At 40.9% G+C, this 14,183-nt stretch overlaps 1 protein-coding gene across 5 annotated transcripts in view; it reads left to right on the top strand.

The window, feature by feature from the left end:
* The window catches only part of ERC2 (ELKS/RAB6-interacting/CAST family member 2), a 1,123,201-nt gene that overhangs the window by 178,183 nt on the left and 930,835 nt on the right, over positions 1–14,183 (top strand). The window lies entirely within an intron of this gene.

The raw sequence follows: 14,183 nt of genomic DNA, 5'->3' as shown, positions 1-14,183 counted from the left end.
CATCTTAGGCTTATAGTTTTTTCAGTCACTTAATATTCCACCATGAGCACAGAAATGCATATAGAAATGCTGTTTAAGAAGTAGAAATAAAATTGTTAAGCAGTAAAACTAGTACCGACATTTCAAGTGACTTTTTTAAAGATTCATTTAGATTGTCTGCTAACAATAATAGCATTGCAGAATTAAAATCAGATATTATGTATCCTTCAAAAATAAAGACCATATGTATGATATATAATTACATGTAAATATAATTCTGTTTTATAACTTCATTGTGTTATATAATTATACATATCATTTATTCATATTTAATCTGGCAGGATTCCTTTTTTCTTAATGTCATGTTTATTAGAAATACAGACTAATGGTTCTGCTCTTAAATGTCATTGTGGTCATGTGCTGACTTCCATAAAACAACTAATTATAAGAAACTTTTCAACAAACACAGTCAGAAGTAAAAAGTGACCAGAAAAACAAGACAGTGCCATTGCAGACATAATTCCCTTATCATTGATATGTTTTAGAAAATGGAATTTTACATTATTTACAATTATGCCAGCACTCATAGAAATGGAACATCACAGGCATATAGGCATTTTATGATCACAAAATATCTCTTCGTATTTTCCAAATAGTTTTATTTTAGGTATGGGAGTTAGTTATCAAGTCAAACTTGGTCTTTAATTTTTTTACATTGAATCACTGTGAATTAAAATTTATTCGTGATTGAGTTTCAGATTCCACAACAATCTCTTCACTGCCCATTTTTCTCCACCAATGTCCCCAGTTTCCCTTTTGCCCCGCTCAAATTTGTTCTTAACAAGTAGGATTTTTAGGTTACTTCAATCAAAGAGTCTTTTACATCCTTCTGGTCTTATTCACTTGCAGCTAAGAGTATAAATTGTAAGCAGGTTCTTCATAGTCTCTATTCACACATGATGACCCATCATCATATACTGTCCCGCTTCTTTGAGATTAAAGCATGACTCACAGCAAGATCTTGTAGATGAGGAAATTCCCAATGGAGGAAGTTTCATTCTCACACAACTTTTATTTCATCTCCACAGTCTGAGGAGCTTCAGGTTTGGGATAGAGGATATCATATCCTCTTATATCTTTCGTTTCATGTTCTGGGGGTCCAGCTTTGGTGCAAAGCTCTGGATTTGAAGCTCAGCCTCACTACCTCCCTGTCACTGCATTCTGCTTTGCGGTGCCTATGGACTCCTTTTCTGACTTACAATGGAACTTGTTTATATATGTCTTCCTAAAGGCACGTTGCTTGACCATCTTAGAATGAATGAACAAATGGTCTTTATTGCATAAATATCTGATATTGAAATTTTTATCTATTATTTTGCTCTCTATAGTTATCAATTATTGTATAGTTAATTGGTACTACTTTTAGTTTCCTCAGTTTTTAATTTAATCACACAGGCTGGCTTTTCATGTACTACTTGTGAGCAGGGTGTTTGATTTAATTAAAGGAAAAATAATTAAACCTCTTAATCATATTATTTCTTTTTTTTATTTTGGGTGATAGAACTGGTGATGCTTTAAGGGCTATACGAGGCTTGATTGTTGGAAATCACTCTTGATGATGCTCAGAAGACCATGTAGTGTTGGGCATCAGACTTGGATCTCCTGCATGCCAAACATGTGTTAAGCCTGGTGAGCTTTCTCTGGTCCTGATCATATGAGTTTTAATTTTAAAAAACAAGCAATATTTACATGTTGCTACTTGAATATGCTGCTGTGTGTTCCATACACAAAGCAAAGTAACCAACAGGGATTTATCAGGCATGATAATACCCCTTAGATCAAGTAAGGTAAAGGTAAAGGTAAAGGCCCTCCCGTTGATCGTCGATTTGCTCGAGCGGGCCCAGTAACGTCTCCATTGGAGACTTTGTTGTTACTGTGTCTGGCATATCGAATACTCTCGGTAGCTTGCCGGGCTCTCCGAGAGGGGCGGAGGAATCGAACTCGGGTCGGCCATGTTGGCCGCTTGTAAGGCGGACGCCCTACCCGCTGTGCTATGACTCAGATATTAAATTTCACAGTGCAGTAGTGAAGAGTCTCTTAGATTGCTGAGAGGTAGAAACTCACAAGAGTTTGACACTCCCTTCTCCAAGGCACTGAGACATCTTGAAAACTCAACTTCTTGGTGAAATTTTGTGGCTGAGAGCAGGACTTAGCTCATTCATGGGAAAAGACATCTGAGTCTGGAATGAAAACTCTTCAAAGGAAAATCTCTGAGTATTCTTACTGGGAAACTTCTGCCAACACATAATCAAATTCGCTTTTGGGAGAAGTCCATCCCCATATTTTGCAGTGGGAAGAGAGGTAGGTACATTTTCCCAATATATTCCTTGTTTAAATCGGATGATAGTTTGTTTTGATTAGATTTTTGAGCCATACCTGGAGATGCTCAGGGACTACTTCCAGATTGGTGTTCAGGGGACTATATGGTACCAGAGACTGAACCCTGGGTTTCTGCTTGCAAGCCATACACTCCAGCCTTTTGAGCTATCACCCCAGTTGGTGGTTTAAAGACAGGCTGCCTTATGTTTATCTTTCCTGTCAGGAAAGATGGAAAGACACAAAATGAGTACTTTTTTCTTCACAAATTCCATTGTAGTTTTGGCCAATCACAAATCGTAAACTTTCTGTTACCGCTTACAACCTCTGGGATTAGGTAGAGCTGTTCTTCCAGCAGTTAGCATCTGCGCTCCTTCCATCCTATAGTTAAATCTCTTCATTTGAATAACTTCTGTGCATCTGTGGTTACGACTGAAACTGTGTATGACTGCATGCTTGACTTCCTGTCTCTAAGAGATGTCTCACATCTTGCACCGAGGACAGGAGTTTGGGGATCCTTCCATAACACCTCATCATCCACTCCTAGGAGATAACTGGTATTTGCTCAGTTCTAAGACTCTCTGCTAAATTTGGACTGGGAATTCAGGAACACCAGTTATCTATGGGTTACTGAAGCCTATTCAAGCAGACTGCCCAGCAAACATGGCTCAGCCTCTTCTCCTGCTCTGGATTCTGAGGTGATCCCATTTGCAAATGATGCTTTCTCATGTGTCTTGTTCCTGTTTCTTCTCTGAGAGAAGACCAGTATGAGGCCTCTCTCCCCAGTGAACCACCATTTTCAGTGGCTAGTAATACTTGGTAAGGAACTGATCACATGCTCAAGGTTTCAGAGGAAAGTGTTCTGTCTTGTGTGTATATGCTGGAGGGCCTTTAGTTTTGCAGCCATAGGTAGATTGGGGGCTCCTAAAAAGTTCTCTCCATTTTATATCCTCATTGGTACCATCAGTCTTTGTAGCTCATAGAAGCTTTTCCCACATTCAACTTGCTGAATGTTCGTTTCCTGATATATTACTACTAGCAGGGAAAGAACCTGACCTTCAAAACAGAAATGGGTCAGAATTCCTGTAGGGTGTTTTTTTTGGGGGGGTCACATCAGCGAAGCACAGGGGTTGCTCCTGGTTCTGCACTCAGGAATTACCCCTGGCGGTGCTCAGGGGACCATATGGGATGCTGGGAATCGAACCCGGTTTGGTCGCGTGCAAGGCAAACGTGCTACCCGCTGTGCTATAGCTCCAGCCCCTGTAGGGTTTTTTTTTTAATTGACTAAAAGGGAAATCAATTTTCATCCATCTTTGAACTGGTCTTAAAGCAACTGTTTCTTGTTTTCCTCTACATAAAAATAGCTGCAATGCTTAGCATTTTGTTTCCCAGTTTGCATTTATTTGATGATCAAAAATTGGTGTTCATTATGCTCATTTCTTTTCCCAGCCCAAATGGCAGGAGGAAGGCAAGAGATATTAATTCCAACCTATGCATCACTGTCTTGACAGCAGTGCTAACAGTGAACATTTCTTGTGCACTTGTTATATGCCAGGTCTTATGCCTCGTGCTTTATGGGGATTTGTTTGCAAACTTGATCATCAAGTATGTGGTCCTCATGCAAACCATATAAATTAGTTATGAAGATTATTTTTATTTAATGGTGAAAAATTCAATGCTCAGAATACTTCAATAAAGTTTACAAGATGTTGTAGGCCGTCATGCATAGATTTAGGATTTAAAACCCACTTCTTCACTTCTGCATTGGGAAGCTCAGGCAAGTCGAGTGATTTTTCTCCCCAGATCTTATAATTGATTAGAAGTAAAGCTGGATTAGAATTTAAGTCCTCAACTCAGTACAGCGTTCCAATACTATGCCACCTTACAGTATTGGTCTTTAATAAAAACCAGAATCCTCCTTGCTAACCAAAGCAACCACCAAGAGATCTTTCCCACATACATTGTTTTTAGTGTTATGAGTCTTGGCAAAATGTCACATCTTATCAGCTGGTGTGTTCCACTGTGCGGCTTGGGTGAGGAACCCAGGGTTGTTTGCCTTGCTGCTTTTATACATCACCTGTCAGTGTTTTCTCATCAGTGGGTTGTGCTTATTCCACCCAAAGGAAGAAAGCCTCAGACCATATGTTTAGATGTTCATTTTTTCATACTTTTCTTTGCAGATCAACTCTTCCACAGCACGCTGGGACCACATGTTTTTTGGCTGGCATCTACTGTTTGTCTTTTCATGCACATGACACAGCTCATGGAAGGTTTGGAGCCACGAGGAGTGTTGTACATCCTGCACACAGGATTACGGAAAAAGGGATCAGGGAACCTGCCCTTAAAATCTGATTAGAGACAAATGGAAAATGATAAATAGGAAAATAAAGTCACAGGAGAAGGAGAGCAGGCCAAGCTGTCGGCAAAGAGATTCTGTTTTCTTTGAAAGAGTTATGTTAAGCCCTTGCTTGAGAAGGAGTACGGATTTATTAAAAAAAAGTTCAAGACTTTTGAATATAAGCCAATTCATATTTTTATATAGCTCAGAGACGGCATTCATAGCAATGAAACCCTAAACTGCTTTATAGTACAAAGCTTTATCATTTTTTGTTTTTTCCCCATAGTGTGGAAAAGAGCTTAAGGTCACAAATTTTTTCAAATCTGCCAGGAACTCATATTTTCCATGTTTGGGGATAAGACACAGTAGATTCTAAACATCTGGCTAGTCCCTATTTAAATAATTGTGTGTTCCATGCACATCATACATATATAATTATATTTTCATTCTATTTACCTTTTTGTGTTTTAGACATTCTGAAATCTGGATTCGATTCTGACTCCAGTAGCTATTGGAAGTCACTCTCCTAAACGTTGGCAAAGTATGTTTTCTTCCCTTTCCATATAAACTCAAATATGGCTTAGTTTCTTTTATTTTCATCTTTCCTCTCCAAAATTAAGTGACTTTGGACCTTATATGATCTGTGCAAAATGAAGTTCTGTAGTATTTTTAGAGCAGGGGAGACGTTTAAATTGGCTGGAGCAGACCTCAATTTTAGATGCTGGCCTATATTTGCTAACGATATGATTGCAGTCAACTCCCCTAGGTCAAAAAAAATTCATCCTGTGGTCCTCAAGACAGGATTTTGAGTAGTGATGTCTGATGAATGATTTTGCATTTGTGGAAGAGATAGGTCCAGGACATTTTTTTTAATCAGCCCCTTCTCCCCCACCTCCACACACACTATAGTAAAACAAAGAGGAATGGAAACACTTTCTCCCTCCCATTGTTTCCCCTGTGCTGTCTGCTGAGACAGTTTCCCTTCTGCTTCTCTCATCTTTCTTTGCCTGTTTCACTCACTTCTTTTTGGGTTCCTATTATGTGCTAGATTTGGTCGAATGCAAATTTGGCTCGGAAGCTTCCCTTGAGAATCTCACTTTCTCTCTCTTAATCTTTCTCCTTCTCTTTCTTAGAGATTTCCCTTACTTATCTGTAACTCAGAGCAGTGTTCTGAAAGGAAAAGTTGCTTTTATCTAGCTGTCGTGCATTAAGAAGCCTAGCAGAAAATAGACCCTGCCATGATGCCAGAAACAGAAGCCATCATGGTCTCCTTTATTGTCTGAGACTTGGAATCAATTGGACAGAATAATCTCCTTAGCTCTCATTTTGTTTATCTTTGCTTAAAGGACAAACTATAATTGTAAACTTTTTTTCCTTTTGTGAACTAGAGATGGGACTGGTCTTTATTATTTAGAGCAGAGTTTAAAGTATGCAGTTATGTGTGTGTGTGTGTGTGTGTGTGTGTGTGTGTGTGTGTGTGTGTGTATGAATGAGAGGGTCATAAAGGAAAGGGTTTGAAGGCCAGGTATCATGATAATTATGGTGTTTTGAGGCCAGGGATATGATTCAGCTCAGTTGTAGAACACTGGCCTTGCATGTGTTGAGTTTCTGAGTTTGATTCCTGATACTGCCAAAAAATAAAGTTCTGTTTGTACTCCTGAAGAATGAGTTCAGAACGTAGCTTGAATACAATTGGTATCAGCCACATTATTGAACTGCATGGGATTCTCAGGGTCAGGTTGTGGAGATGGGAGTTTGCCTTTTTGATGACAATTGTAGAATGGTCTCGGAATCAAAATGGGAAATAAAAAGGTTTATGAACATTCAACCAACCAATCAACCAATCAACCAGTTACTTTTGTACTTGAAGGCAACAAGCTGCTTTTCCACATCTCTCCCCCCCAAACCTTCCACCCCACTTCTGCCTCCCCATGCCATAAGTATGGGGAGTTTGACTGGGACCCAGGGAATAAGTGGATTGGAAGTCATGGAAGATGTAACGGGCCACTTAGAAAGTTGAGTTTAGGGTGTTTTCTAGATTTAGAGACGGCTCTAGAGAACAGTCTTAGAAGTCTCTGGTGTAGGTACAAAGTGGAAATGATTGTTTCTTATCTTTCTTATTGATCCAGTGGGGGTTGGATGACTACCTTAAAGGAAATGTGCTTTCATGCTCAAAAGAAGAGGAGATGATTCAACTTGAAGCAAGTGAATAATTTGGGTAGTGGGACATTAAAAACTTTAATTTTGGATCCAGAGAGATAACTCAATGGGCCATGCAGAAAGCCCAGTTTGATTATTGCCACAGCAAGCTCCTTAGCATAACTAGCTAGGGATAGCTCCTGAAAACTATGTATAGTCCTAAAACAAACAAAAAGAATGAACATTTTTCTTTTAATTTATCCTCAAAAAAGTGCTTTAACTTTTCAAGATATTTTATTGGTAATGGATCATTGTCTTTTAGAGTAGGGTTTTGTTTGTTTAATTTTTTTTTTAATGTAGGAATACTGCTATTTATTTAGCCACTGATTAGGCTGATTGAATTTTGCATGAACTCTACCTTACTTTTTTCCCCATTTTTTGTAATTTTATTTATTGAATCACCGTGAGAGCAGTTACAAAGCTTTCGGATTTAAGTCTCGGTCATACAATGAAACACCTGTACCTTCACCAGTGCCCATTCTCCACCTTCAAAAACCCCAGTATACCTCCATCCCACACCCTCTCCCTACATATGGGGCAGATGATTTCCAAATCACTCTCTCTATACTTTGATCACATTCAACATTTCAACACCACACCCACCATTATTATTTGGGATTTTACCCCAACACTCAGATCTGCCGAAAAGGCAACACTAGACAATTTGTCTTCTATTGCTGGTCATGAATAATATATGATGTTGCTTGGTTGCAGTAGTGGCTGTGTAATTTTGAAATTTTGAAATTTTAACAATTAAATCTGGAGAGATTTCCTGCCAAAACCTGCTAGGTTCCGAGATCTGTTCCTGAGTCTCTGGGATCATGGCCATTAAGCAGCTTGATCAGGATCCAGAGAGGCCATTCGTGGGCAGCGACTTGTGGTCTCGTTGGGGTGGGGAGGAAAGAGCTGGCTCCTACCCCATCCCATGAGGCCCCGTGTATCTCATCACTGTGGCCCCAAACCTCACTGTCCAGTGGTCTCTGGCAGATGGCAGCCATCAAACCGCCAAAGGTGAGCAGGCCAAGGCACAAAACCTATTCCCACCTGGGGTGGCCAGAGCCGGTAACCTACTCCATGGCCCACACACATTTCTGCCAAAAGCGGTTGGGTTTTGAGATTTGTTTCTGAGACTCTGGGATCATGGCTGTTAAGTAGCTTGATCAGGAGCCAGAGAGGCTGTTTGTGGGTGGCAACTCAGGGTCTCATTGGGACGGGGAGGAAAGGGCCGGCTCCATCCCCATCCCATGAGGCCCTACGTGTCTCGTCACTGCGGGCCCAAACCTCACTGTCCAATGGCCTCTGGAAGATGGTGGCCACCAGGCTGCCAAGGGGGAGCAGGCAGAGGGACAGCACCCTTTCCCCCTGGGGTGGCAGCGACAGTAACCTACTGCGCAGTCCAGACGCATTTCTGTCAAAAGCCGCTGGGTTTCGAGACTTGTTTCTGAGTTCCTGGGATCATGGCCGTTAAGCAGCTTGATCAGGAGCCAGAGAGGCCATTCGTGGGCGACAAGTCACAGTCTTGTTGGCATGGGGAGGAAAAGGCTAGCTCCACCCCCATTCCGTGAAGCCCTGCATGCTTCATCACTGAGGGCCCAAACCTGACTGTCCAGTGGCCTCTGGAGGATGATGGCCACTGGGCTGCCAGGGGGAACAGACCAAGGCACAAAACCTATTCCCACCTGGATTGGTCCAGCACTGGTAGCCCACTGCAGGGTCTGGGCGCATTTCTGCCAAAAGCCATTGGGTTTTGAGATTTGTTTCTGAGACTCTGGGATCATGAGACTCGGATCATGGGCCAGAGAGGCCGTTTTTGGGCAGCTACTCAGGGTCTCGTTGGGACAAGGAGGAACGGGCCGGCTCCACCCCCATCCTGTAAGGCCCCGCGTGTCTCGTCACTGCGGGCCCAAACCTCACTTCCAGAGGTCCCTGGAAGATGGCGGCCACCGAGCCACCTAGGGGGAGCTGGTGGAGAGACAACACCCTTTCCCACCTGGGGTGGCCCGGCAACAGTAACCTACTGTGTGGCCCACACACATTTCTGCCAAAAGCCGCTGGGTTTCAAGATTTGTTTCTCAGTCTCTGGGATCATGGCCATTAAGCAGCTTGATCAGGAGTCAGAGAGTTCGTTTGTGGGCGAAGACTCAGGGTGTCGTTGGGATGGGGAGGAAAGGGTTGGCTCCACCCCCATCCCATGAGGCTCCACGTGTCTCATCACTGTGGGCCCAAACCTGACTGTCCAGTGGCTTCTGGAGGATGACAGCCACCGGACCACCAGGGGGAACAGGCCAAGGCACAAAACCTATTCCCACCTTGGTTGGCCCAGCACCGATAGCCTACTGCAGGGACCAGACACATTTCTGCCAAAAGCCGTTGGGTTTTGAGATTTGTTTCTTAGTCTCTGGGATCATGGCCATTAAGCAGTTCAATCAGGAAACAGAGAGGCCATGCCTCCAATTATATAGCGAGCCGAAGGTGGTTTGTGGGTGTGTCTCCCACATACCTAACTTTTGGCTGTTTACTTTCTTGGAAAACTTTGCCCCAAGGTTTTGGGGTCTGGCCAAAGGCACAGCAGCAATTTTGGGGTATCTAGAAGTCTGAAGGCGCCATGAGGCTGCTGATGCACTCACCTCACAATGAGGCTGCTGATGCACTCACCTCACAGGTACAGATTGACCTGCTGGCAGCACCATACCCCCATTAAAATTTTTTTTCAGCTTGTTTTATAATTGGCGTGCATTCTAATTTCATGGACTTTGAAAAAAACTCTTAATACATTGCCCTTGCGGGCCCCATACTACTTTTGTTTTTTGTTACTTAAACAATAAAATGGAAGTGAAATGGAAGAGAATGATACAGGTTCTTCCTCCTTTTCCCCAATGCCACTACCATTTCCTTAACTTTCAAAGTCAAAAGCCCCGTCCTCTTCATCGACTCGTAGGATTATTAAAAATCAAACCAGTATAGAGTCCAGGATCCCAGATACCAAGATTATGGCATTGGCAGTATGTGTGTGTATGTGTGCTCTTAGTTCTATCATTAGCCTATGTGGATCTGATTTTCTCATTTGTAAAATGAAGTTTAAAAGCTAATCTCTGAGGTCTCTTTCAGCCCTAAAAGCGCTGATCCTGTGTCAAACCCAAAGAATGTGTGTTTTTGTTGCTGTTGTCATGACAGCATATTATGACAGAATATCCTAAATTTCCTGATAATAAAATGATTGCTTTGTAGCAGGCACTTTCTAGAACTTTATATATATTAACTAAATTCTTATAACAACCCTATGTATTTGGAACTCTTATTCTTACTATTCCCCCTTTTACAGATGATGTAAAAGAGAGAATATTATTTTTGGTGGATTATTAAAATGCTGTTATTTTAAAATAGCACTATGGAACTGTCCTCCTGTTGTTCATCAATTTGCTCGAGGGGGCCCAGTAACGCCTTCATTTTGAGACTTGTTGTTACTGTGTTTGGCATATTAAATACATCACGGGGAGCTTACCATGACTAAAAACAGTCAATTTTAATAACCAGTGAGAGAATAGTATCTGGCAAATGATTTTTGAAATTTGATTAATTTGAGCCTTTTAGACATAAAGGAGGGAAGGGGGAGGAAAGGAGAGGAGAGAAAAGGGGGAAGAAAATCATCCAGAAGGAAGGGGAAGGGAGGAAAGAGGAGGGAAGAGGGAATGCTTCAAATTCCCTTTCGGCCTCAAATATATGAAGCAGGAAGATAATCAAGGCTTGGTAAGGTTCATGAATTTTGTCCAAGAATCCCTTCTTAAAGAGCAACAAGATATCTGCTTAATTTTAAAATACCTTTAAATTTAAAAAGAATGAAAATGAAATGACACATGTCTTCAAGAAATTTTTGAGCAATGCATTTTGAATAATTATTAGGTTGTATTTGGACATGTTGAAACAAGATAGTGACCAAAAAATGACTACCCAGAGAATAGATTTTGCTTCTTGGTAAAAATACAAAATAGAAATATCACAGTAACCAGTGTATGAGGAGCAGCTGTACAGGTTGGCTAACTCCAAGAATTTCTGTACCTGTTAGGATTTCCTACCTGTTGGTGCTCATGGCTCCATTACCATCTCTCTTTTTTCCAGCCCTCCTGAATGGCACAGATGTCATTAGGAGAACAGGTGGCACAGTGGTTTGAGCAAGGTCTGGGGTGAGATGCTAGGTGGCCACCTGGGACAGGTTACTTAACCCGTTTGCATCTCCTAATTCTCATTTGTTAAACATAGATGGGGATAGTGGACTCCTCCCAAGAAGGTTGTGAGGATTCAAAAAGCTTAGAGCTGTGTTGCTATGTGGTGAGCCTTACGCAGTTTTTTTTTAATTGTTTCTGTTCCTTTATAGGCCTGGTCTGTCTGCACTGGACCTTTATAGTTCTCTTTTCCTTCAATTTTTCTTCATGGTATTGAGTCCTATTTTATCTTTTTTTTCTTTTTGGGTCACACCCGGTGATGCACAGGGTTAGTCCTGGCTCTGCACTCAGGAGTTACTCCTGGAAGTGCTCAGGGGACCATATAGGATGCTGGGATTCGAACCTGGGTTGGCCACATGCAAGGCAAAAGCCCTACCCATTGTGCTACTGCTCTAGCCCCATCTTTTTTTTAATGGTATAGGTAGAGGATATTTATTTGTTTATTAATAAGCTGTGATCTACAAAGCTATTGTTAGTTGAGTTTTAGGCATATAATATTTCAACACCAATCTCACCCCCAGTGTCCACCTCTCTCCACCAGTGTGCCCCATATATCTTCCCCACACCTGCCCCTACCCCATTCCCATCTGTCAGCTTGACAGATATATTTCACCACATTTCAGTGGTTGCAGCTTAGATCTCATGGTTTAAGTTTTGTTGCATCTGTGTTTTGGATGTATGACTGAACCACTCACCCATATCACTGGTATAACTAAGGCCCTGGTGCTTGTTCACCCATTGCTTCCCATTCTTCCCTCCTTGATTTCTTTCCTTTCTATTCTCCTCTCTAAACACTGGTGACTCCTATTTTATCTTGAAGACTTAGCTCCATGCTGGCTCTTAGTTTGGGCTGTTTTTTCACAGGTCTTTAGTCTGATTCACATCTGCAGTTTTTCCATCCATCTGTCTGTAACTTCAGTCCTAACACTCCTGACTTTCAGTAGGATTACTATGATCAGTTTCTTTGTTTATGCTGGCTCTGAACATGAAACATTTCTTTTCTTTTCTTTTTGATTTTTCATATATGTGAAGGGAGATACTGGGTGAAATACACATTGAATGGATAAATGAGCCATTTCCCTTCTGTTCTTCTCTTTTTCTTTCCTTTCTCCCTCTCATTCCTTTCTACAGTCCTTCCTTCTGTTTTTCCTTTGTACCGAACTTCTTCCTTCCTCTCACTTTCAGACTTGGCACTGATATTTGAGGCATTCCCTTATTTAATTACTCTCAGAGACCCTTGGAGCTCGTCAGAATGATTATCCCCATTTTGCAGATGGGGAAGCGAACAAGGAAGGGATAGGTAACTTGCCCAGGATAGGGAAAATCCCCTTTAAAAGGGCCCCCCAAATTCTTTCAGTGTTGCTGCCTCTGGTCAAAGAATTTTGATCAAAAGTTTTTGGATTCCCTTCTGGTCAGATGATGAGCCACATTACAAAGAGTCTTTTATTCACTCTCAGAAAACATGATTACTCTAATTCATTAAGTTTGTCTCTAGGAAAACCAGGAATGTCTCAGAAATCCAAGTCACTGTAAGATACCGCAGGCTTGTCAATTGGTTGCATGTTCCACTCCTCTGAGGCTTGGTAGCAGCTACATCACTGAGCCAAATCAAGGTTCTTGATGCATCTCTGGATTTTGTTTTGAGTTACTTTAGGAGGCTAGTAGAAGAAGACTACATTAATTTATAATATTACCTCATTTGTAGTGACAGCTTTATTTATATTAATTTGTATATTGGCTAAGTCTTTGTTCTTTTGTGTTAAATTCATTGCTCTTCAGTATGTTCAAAAAGTAGTGTGATCAGTGTTACTGTTTAATTCCAGAGCATTTTTATTACTTTGGAAAAGACTTACTTTTCAGTAGTTTTATTCCCCACCCATTACCCCAGGTCTGTGGTCGTCGTTAATTTATTTTCCATCTATGGATTTGTTAATTCTGGCAATGGAATTATATATTCTTTGGTAATTTGTGACCGGCTTGCTTTATATAGCATGGTGTTTTCGAAATTTAGCCATGTTTCAGTATATATTAGTATTTCATTGCTTTGTATGATTAAAAAGTATTCCGTTGTGTGGATATACCATGTATTTACTTATTCAGGAGTTAACTGACGTATAAGTTGTTTCCACTTTTTTGGCTGCTCTCAGTAATGCTGCTTTGAATATTTGTTCTGAGTTATTTGGTGAATGATAAACATAATGTGATATGTCCTTATATGGAATTTTAATTAAATGCATGAAATACTGATATATGCCTTAACTAGGGAAAATTCTTGAAACTTGAAAGCACGCTACGTGAAAGTAAACTTCTGATTATGCAATTCTGTTGATATCTAGATGGCTAGAAGCCATAGAGACCAAAATAGTGGTTTCCACAGCCTGGATGAAAGAAGGAGATGGGAAATAATAATAATAAAAGATACAGGGTTCCTTTCAGGGATAATCAAGGCATTCTAACATTTTGCATTGAATACCCAAAGGCAGTAGAAACAAAGAACATGAGAACTGGTCTTTAATAGGAACCTTATTCCTAGAGGTGGGGAGTGACAGGACAGGGAAGGGAACATTAAATTGATATGCATGATACTCTTTCCAGTATAGTATTGCGAATCACAGAGATTAAAGGATAATGGGGCAGGGAACCATTCCTGCCACAAAGGCAGCCAAGGGAGTAAGAGGGAAACTGTGGACACTGGTGGAGGGAAGTGGACATTGATGAAGAGATGGTGTCGGAACATTGTATGCCTGAAACTCAATTATGATAACATTGTAATTCATTTGACTCAGTAAATACTAAAATCCATTAAATTTTGCCCTCTATAAGAGTGACGTAGTAAAATAATAGAATTCATGATCCTTATATTAAATCTTATACCAGTTACTCTACATTCTGTGAGGTACTGTGACACAATGGAAAAGGATACTTATTCCTTGATCTCTAGTAACAATCCAATGTGTATTCCTCCATGGAAAAATGAAATATATACCCACAAAGAGTTTAACCAAGACATAGCATCACTCAGTGCTAGTTTCTAGGTGTGGCTACACTAGAAAAATTTCAGCTCTCCCGGC

Source organism: Sorex fumeus, unplaced genomic scaffold (assembly GCF_029834395.1).
Source record: "Sorex fumeus unplaced genomic scaffold, SorFum_2.1 ptg000072l, whole genome shotgun sequence".
NCBI classification, from domain to species: Eukaryota; Metazoa; Chordata; class Mammalia; order Eulipotyphla; family Soricidae; genus Sorex; species Sorex fumeus.
This window is presented reverse-complemented; position numbering and strand designations above follow the sequence as displayed.